This window comes from Thamnophis elegans, chromosome 11, assembly GCF_009769535.1.
Source record: "Thamnophis elegans isolate rThaEle1 chromosome 11, rThaEle1.pri, whole genome shotgun sequence".
Lineage (NCBI taxonomy): Eukaryota > Metazoa > Chordata > Lepidosauria > Squamata > Colubridae > Thamnophis > Thamnophis elegans.
Genome location: NC_045551.1, coordinates 45,918,150 through 45,927,033, shown reverse-complemented (window position 1 = coordinate 45,927,033; position 8,884 = coordinate 45,918,150).

Below are 8,884 nucleotides of genomic sequence, written 5' to 3'. Positions count from 1 at the left end.
AGGAAAAGGTTTACAGATGCAAGGGAAGCTGCAAAAAAGTATCATCGAAGTCATTCCGAAGTCAATAGAGAGGCTGTAAAAAAGTATGCATCTAATAATCTGTTCTGACCCCCCTCATTCCACACCAAAGCACACTCCGAGCCAGAGATAAATTACAGCATTTAATTAACAGACAGACAGATCCTTGGCAGCAACCCAGCACAGATAAGCTTGGGCAGCAATAAACACAGATAAGGCTTGGCAGCAATCCAGCCTGCCAAGCTCATACAAAGTTCTCCGACATTCGATTCTGTGTTGACTTCTGCAAAGAGGGGTGTGTGCACAAGTAGCTTTTTATAGTCTGGAGAGCAGCCTAATGACCACCAGCTGAGTGCAATTACCTCCTGTAATTGTGTAATTGTTCCTGATGCCTATTAGCTCTTTCATGGGGTGCATCCAGGAACAACTCACTACTGGCTTCCGGCTCACTCTCCCTTGTCTCCTCCGCACTGGTCCAAGGATCAGGTGCCTCCAGGTGGCCAACCAGCCTCTCTGTGCTCTGCTCGGAGTTGGAACCCTGTCCAGGGTCCTCCACATCCTCCAGAGCCGACTCGTAGAGCCCCTCGCTGTCGGAGTCTGGTGGCAGCTCCAACGGCTCCTGCTGGGCCACAACATAAACCCTACGTTAATCAGGCAGCTACAGCTAAATACAATGAAATTTAAGCTAAGTAACAGAAATTTAGTTTACCGTCTCTAATGAGGCACTAATATAGTGCCTTTTTTAAATACTCATTAATTTTCAAGCTTTAAGTGTTGATTTATCAAGCCCGATTGCATAGTTTCATAGTGAAGCACGGGTATCCACCTAGTCTAGTATATTTCAGATATTCTAGACTATATTTTCCTATAGTCTCCAGACCAGGTGTGTCAAATTGGCGGCACATGGGCTGAATGCGTCATGTGCAGGCCACGCCCACCCCCACTCCGTGAATGGGAAAAATGTCATGAAATGTCACATGACGGCAATGTGACCTTGCGAGTTTGACACTCATGCTCTAGATAGTTGACTGGTTGCATCCCACCACTGCACCAACTGTCAGACAGTTGTCAGTCACCAGCATCAGAAGTTAATTCTGGTCATTTGCTTTTACCAACCAATATATAGTGCAGTGATTCAAAATGCCAGTTATTCAGAAGCTTCATGTTTTGGAGGACAACGTGGATGTTTTCATTTTGTGTATTGTGAACTCCCCAGGTTTTGGTGGAAGCTGTTCATCACGCATCTCATAAAAGTACAGATTTGACTAACAATTGTCATGTAGCTGAACATGGATCAGAGCTACTCCACTGGGGGAAAACACCTGTGCAATTTCTGAAAATGAAAATTCAATTTCTCCCCATCTCATCCCCAATTCTATATTTTATTAATATTGGTGCTATATACAAGAAAAATGGCACTGCTGGTACTTGTTTTGTGTATTCCTGCTGCTTCGAAATAAATTAGAAAACATTGGGCCATTAGAGACATTATATAGTGCTTCAAAGTAGTAGTGCAAGATAAAAAAAACATAGATATTACAAAGCAATAATTACATTAGCAATCATTCAGCCTATTCTGCGAAGGTTTATAGAATGAAACAAATAGATTGCAATAATTCATGTTGATCTTTAAACCAATCTCACTAAAAAATAAGATGTAAATAATACTTTACAATGATTGGAAGACTTTAAGCTTAATACCACATAAGATTTCCAAATCTGTAAAGAAGACAATCCTTTTGAGCCATGGTGGTGCGGTGGTTAGAATGCAGTATCGCAAGCTATTTCTACTGATTGACAATTGCCAGCAGTTCGGTAGTTCGATCCTCACCGTCTCAAGGCTGTCACAGTCTTCCATTTTTCTGAGGTCGGTAAAATAAAGACCCAGGTTGTTGGGGGCAATATGCTGATTCTGTAAACTGCTTAGAGAGGGCTGTAAAGCACTGTGAAGTGGTATATAAGTCTAAGTGCTATTGGTATTTTGAAGTAAGTTTTGTAATCCATGCAAAACTAAACACTTATTTATACAAGGCTCCTTAAAATTAAAGTGCCTTTACTGCATCACTGATAGCTAATGTGTATTACTAAGAATTATCAATATGTCAAATAGCAAACAAATTTTTCCATACTGTAGAATTCTCCAGACAAGATGATACACAAAGCAATCCACTCCTTTCAGTGAGACTTAAGTTGTATAAATTCACTCAGCCTGGATTCAGTTCAAAAATTTTTGTCATTCACTGCTAGTTAACTTGGCAGATTTTGTAAATATTTACTTATAGCTAATTTTTTAAAAAAGAACTAACTTAACATGTTCACCCCAAAAGTAAAGATGGCAGTTGCAGTTTTACAATACAATTAAGTTTCAGTCTTCTGCACAATTACATAGGAATAATGGGAGTCCCATTAAACTCAGAGAAATTTAGTTCTGAGGAAACATTCGTAAGACTATGCTAAAATCCAGAATCTCTCTTTTGCCAGTGAATAAAGCATAGTAAAATATATTAGCATTTAAGACCAAATAATAGAAACACTCAGAAATCATTTGTAGAAAATGCAATTGAACAACCTCATTGAAATGTTAAGAAACTTGTTTTGTCAGAAAAGAATGAAATAAAATTTCTACAATAGAACCTCCTTAGTTTTTTCAGTTTTCAAAATGTAAAAAAAAACTATCTACATTTTTATCTGAAGTCTGGAGGCTCACTACCACAGGAACAAAATAAACTTTTTGAGTCTGACAAACTTTGATATCAGAATAGATAAGATGACACAAATGTCTGCCCTATAAACCTGCAAGTGGAGACACAGCCATGCTGATTTCTCTATTTCACATCCCAATCATATAGAGCAAACTACGTAGGTATCAAGTCTTCACCCTTCCCTGAATTCCTGACTCTTGATCCTTTATGTATTATTGAATGTCTGCTCGAAAAAGCTTACCCAAAAGAAGATTAGTAGCAGCTTTGAACTAAGCACGTCAGGGAACTGATTCCATCACCAAATAGGGGTTTTTCGGTGGCCATTTCTCGGTCTGTAAGGCAAAGGCCATTGTCTGGGTTTTTGCTTTACATTACTCTGTTTACATTACTTCACTGGTATGGAAAAGTTTTTGAAGCAGATGTACGTTTCAGCTGTGGTCCTTCTGCTTTTCATAGCCATTTATGTGGAAACCAAAGATAAATATGCTTAGCGGAACAAAGCTATGATCCATATAATAGAGCTTTTTTGGGGAAAAGATAAGATAGAGATGAAAAGGGCTTGGTTGCATTTTGTTGTACAGATTAACATGGGCCTAGTCAATGTTCAGCAGCATCCATTTTAATTTAAGCTTAATTCTTGATTGTACAACCAGGCAGCATTTTGGATACCTCAAAAATAATCTTCCAATAAAAACCTCTTACAAGTATTGGTTCATTCAATTTCATAGCATGCATAATGAAAGCACAGGGCTGCAGGTGATTGAAATCACCCTTAACTGGTCAGAGTCGCTAGACAAACTGCAGCTGATATTCAGCCAGCATTCACACATCATGCTTTTCATGTTAAGCCATACTTAACCATGGTTTAATAGAATTAGACAGTCTAGTAAAGAGCATCTGGATGGAGTCAAACAGGGACGTGCAGTCAGGGGAGGCAGGGGAGGCGGGGCCTCACCAGTGTCATGAGGAAAAGAAAATTAAATTAAAAGGAAAAAGGCTAAGGTAGTTGTTGCCAGAATGACGCTGCTTAGTGCTAACTGCAGTGGGAGGTGAGAGAATTACGGGCCTCCTTTGCATAAGGAATTTTTCGCCTTTTAACCCTTGCTCAGAGTTAAGCAAGGGTTAAAAGGTGAAAAATTCCTTATGCAAAGGAGGCATGTGGTTCTCTGCCTCCTGGTCTGTTTTTTTTACATTTTCATCATGGCGGACAAGAGGAGAGTTGAAATGATTCTGACACAGCTGGAAAAGGTGGGTCCGAGGGAGGGGGCAGGGGGGAGGAATTCAAAATTCCAATCATTCATCCCCTATAATATGCAACTATAAAGTAATATTTGATGTTTAACCGAGTATATAAGTGTAGTAATATGGGACATCATTTTGAAATGGTCAGTTTCCTATTGAAAATTATAGTTATTCTTGAACACTTCCCAAAATTCACTGCAACATGTATGTATTATTTGGTTCACCAGTTGAAACAGAAATAGTTCCCTGAAGAATATTTAAAGTGGTAAAAAGAAGCTGACTTCTTCAAATGAGGAGCCCGGACGAGGCTGGAGCGAGAGCCGCGGAGGCAAAAGGTGAAGAGGGGTGGGGGTGGGGGTGTTCCAAGAGGCCCCTTCCCTTTTTTGCACTCCGCAAGCCAGGCCCGCAGCGGCAAGAGGCTTAGCTCTGCTTCTATTGCCCTCCCTCCGCTCCAGAGAAGCCGGCCGCGGGCGAGTCTCCGCAGCCCCAGTTCCATCTCCAAGCAGCCCCGGGAGGAAATGGGCCAGCCCTGCTTCCCTCCCCGACTTTCTGGGAGCGGAGGACCCACATTCCGCTCCCCCTTCCAAGCCCCGAGTGGCCAGCCTTTCGCCTCTACAGCTCTCGCTCCAGCCTCGTCCGGGCTTCTCCTTGGCGTCTTATCCATCCTTCATTATTTTACCCTGGCGACGAGGGGGGGATTCTGAGGGCCTGCCTGAACAGCGCTAGAATAGAGAAACACAAGGGAACTAATTTTTTTCCCTCCCTTGTCTCTGAAGATATGGCGATTACCTCACGCTTGGAAATGGCTTCGCTTCCACCTTTCGCTCCCTTCGGGACCGCCAGCGAGTCTTGGGCCAGGTTCCTGGAGCGGTTTGAGTGCTTTTTAATCGCCAATAACAATCACAATCTGCCGGTGGACCGCAAGTGCAGTTTCTTTTTAAGCTCCTGCATTTATAGATCCATGATGGTGAACCTATGGCATGCATGTGCCAGAGGTGGCACGCAGAGGCCTCTTTGTGGGTATGTGCGCTGTCCATTGCCAGCTGCTCTTCTGGTTTCTGGCTGGTCTTCATGGGCACCGAAGCACCAGAAAACAGCTGAAAAATGCCCCCCAAAACAGCCTGAAAACAGGCATGCATGCATCAGCCAGCTTGTCTTTGGGCTTCCAGTGCTCTGATGCATGCGAAGACCAGCTGGCTGCACACGCATGTGCACCAGCCAGCTGGTCTTCAACATGTGTGCACGCACGTTCCGGTTTGACATTCAGTGCTGAAAAGGTTTGCCATCACTGTTATAGATGATAAAGCATTACATAGCTGGTGAAAGTGATGAGAGCAATAATAGCAAGCAAGGGAGCAACATTCGGGCGAAGAAAGTACTCTGATTAATGGTGACAAAAACATGTCACCTGCTGTTTTCTTCAAGGCTGGATAAAAGAGAGAGTCATTCCTATGGCAGCCAGGAGTCGAAAGGAGTGCAACTGTTCCCTAGGCAACTCCTTGTCCACCCTAAAACCTTCCAAGAGCTTCTCCTGCTCAGGCTTGAATTCCAGCTATAGGACTAGTTGGAACAATAGGGAACTGTTTGCCCTCCCCCCCCTCTCTCTTTAAGTCTCTTGACAACTCAGAACAAATCATCTTTAGTTCCAGAAAGTCAGGAAGAGTAACACAATTGATGGGACTACACATAAGATGCTGTTTGTCAAATGCTGACTGCTTTGAAAAAGTCATTTAGGGTAATAAAGCCTCCTTGTGTTATCCTTCACTATGGCTGGGATTGTACTCAGTTCAAGCTGGGTAGGTTGAAGTTTGACTACCATGTCAATTTCAGCCTTAGGGCTGTTTCGTGACACTCCTTTGCCTCTCTTCTCCCGATTTTTTCTGGGAAATATTTCTTCTTTCTGGCCACACAAACAGGGCTGAGATTTATCGCTTTAGCAAGCCACAGCATATGCTTTGTTCTTTCCTTGCAGATCTCCCGATAGATCCAAGAGCAAGTCAAAAGGAATCACAGATTTTCCCCTTTAATGGCATCATCCAAATGACAAGAATATCACTACCTTACGTTTATGGCCCTTCCCCAGCACTCTGCTCAAGTACTACGGTATCTACCCATCCTTAAATCAGGAGGAAACAATCTGCTGTCATTTTTGCTGTCCCATTGTCCTGGTTTGTGATTGTGTCTTTCCTAATCATCAATGTGATTGGTTTACAACTCAGGCTTCCCAGTGAGAAAAGCAAAAAAACAAAAACAAAACCTTATTAAACATTAATCAGGTAACTGCAGAAGAATGAGAAACTTCCCTTGGGAACCCTGCCTATTAGGATCCGTGACCCGTCAAAACCGCGGTCCACAAAAGTGCGATCGACGAAAGCGCGCATTTGACGTCATCACAGCGTGACGAAAAAAATTAAAAATTGAAATAACAATAAAATTAAAGCAAGCCGATTCACATAAAGGTAAGGGTTAGGGTTAGGGTTAGGGTTAGGGTTAGGGTTAGGGTTAGGTTAAGGGTTAGGGTTAGGTTTAGAGCGTTAGGGTTACGTTAAATTTTACGTTAAAGGTTAGCGTTAGGTTTAGCGTTAGGTTAAGGGTTAGGTTTAGGGTTAGATTTAGGCTTAGGTTAAGGGTTAGGTTTAGGGTTAGGTTTAGGGTTAGGTTTGGGGGGGTTAGGGTAAGGTTTTCGCTTTATTTTTACATTTTTCCATCACAGCGCGATGTTTTCGTCGCGCTGTGATGACGTCAAATGCGCGCTTTCGTCGACCACGATTTTGTCGTCCGCGGTTTTGTGGTGGAACCATTAGGATCATCCTGGATGATTTTTTTTTTCTAGCTTCCCTCTCTTACATCATTTGGAATCTCCAAAGGTAAAACAATGGAAGAAAGATATGAGAAGGCACCAGAACAGAAACAGTCTCAGAAAGGAAGGAGGTAGAGCCTAACAAGATAAGGCATCCAACTTGGTGTAGTAGAGTAAGAGAACTGAAATGTCCTCACTGTTATGTGACTGGGCCCTTACTTAAGCAAGGGAGGAGGGGAGCAAATGACAAATACATGGAAACTAGCAAAAAAAAAAAAAAAAAGCAACAAGAATCCAATTCAACATCCCTGATTATTTTCCTGATTCTGTCAGGAGGAAAAAGGGTGGGGTGGGGTGGGTGATAAGTTGGAAAGGAACTCAGGAAACAAAACCTGAATGGAAAAGACAAACACTGAAAGAGAAACGGCTGTGGTGGAGGTTGGCTAGTGGCCTGTAGGAAGTTAAAACCCACCCTTCTCCTAGAAAAATGAAATATCCTGGGAAGTATTGAAAAGGCAGAGTATTATATTTCCCTGGATAAGAAATGGAGAAACATGTTTTTTAGGTAGGAAACAGGCTCACTCTTAGTAGCCCCCACCTTTGTCAATGGGCCATTAAAATGCCAAAGACAGTCTATTCTACATAACAAAGATCCCCCTTCAGATCCAGGGTGATGGGATTAAGGCATGATAGTATTAGCCCTTTACCCATCTCACCACAGGGCACCGGGGAAGAAGCGATGCTCAACCAAAAGTGGACTCACAGCCTACAGAGTTGCCCTTGCATGGCCCCATGGGAGTCTGACAACCAATCAGAATACAAGCTCAAGCTCAAAGGCCAGAGAGGGCATAAAACCAGGGACTTTCAGCCTCTCGGTCTCTTTTTCTTCTTCACCCAACATCTGGAAGTATGTGATCCCCCTTTTCTGTTCAGGAGCTCAAGCCATGGGATCCTGTCCACCATTAAACCACCTTTCCAAGCAGCCTCCATGTTTCCAGTGTCTTTTCCCCCACTTGGAACTGAACCCAGAAGGACGTTTCTTCCAACAGACAAAAGGAAAGAAGGATTGACTATGCTCTCCAATCCTCCCAAAACATGCAGGTGGCCATGTCTACCAGAGTCAACTGGCCTCACTTCCAAGATAATGAGTAATAAAGCTTTAGCATTCTACTTCCATACTTGATGTTTTGATGGAAGAGTGTTGTCTTATGAAGGAACCTGCACTTTTGTAGTAGTCCACTTGGAAATGACTTTAGATCAGCGGTCCCCAACCTTTCCAGCTTGGTGCCCCGGCCCTGCATGGAGATGCTGAGTGGCAGGCATTCATGCATGTGCACAGCTCTACTTGTGTGAGCTGTGCACGCATCCACCACTCACACGAATGGAGCTTCGCGGGTGAGCTGAGAGTATTTGCATTTGTACATGTGGAGCTTCACTTGCGTTCAAGGCATGCGCTTGCGCTCACATGAGAAGCTCCACTTGCACGAGCGGAGGGCACTTGAATGGGAGGACGCTTGTGCCCATGCACAAAGCTCCACTTGCTCGAGTAGAGGGTGCTGGTGCTTGTGCGCAAAGCTCCACTTGTGTGAGTGGCAGGCACTTGTGTGCACGATTGGCCATTTCTTGCGACGCCTGGATTTGAACAGGCCACAGCCCAGTAGTGAAGGACAGGCCTGGGATTGGGGGCCCCTGCTTTAGATGGAGTGCAGTGCGGGGGAGGTGAAGGGAAAGATTGGTGTTGTTAAAGGATGACTGTGCTTTAACAGAGTCTTAAAGGAGAAATGTGGAAAGGATCATACAGAGGAGCCTTTTTCCCCACTTAATCAAGTTGGATCTCTCAACTGCTATAGATGAAGCTGTAGTGCAACACCTTCCTTAAGAAGACAATGGTTCAACCAAGAAGCAACCTAAAATCTCAAAACCTGAGACAATTTTTCAAACGTATTCGATATTCAAAAATCTTTATGGGCACACATCCAAATATCCCTTATGGCAGATTTTCTAGGGTATGGGCCTTTCTCACTCTGGTTCTTTCTCTGTGCGGATGTGCAATGTGCTACAATTTCCATCATGCGTAGCAACATTGATTGTAATAGCTTGTAATGTGATTCCAAGATTGCTG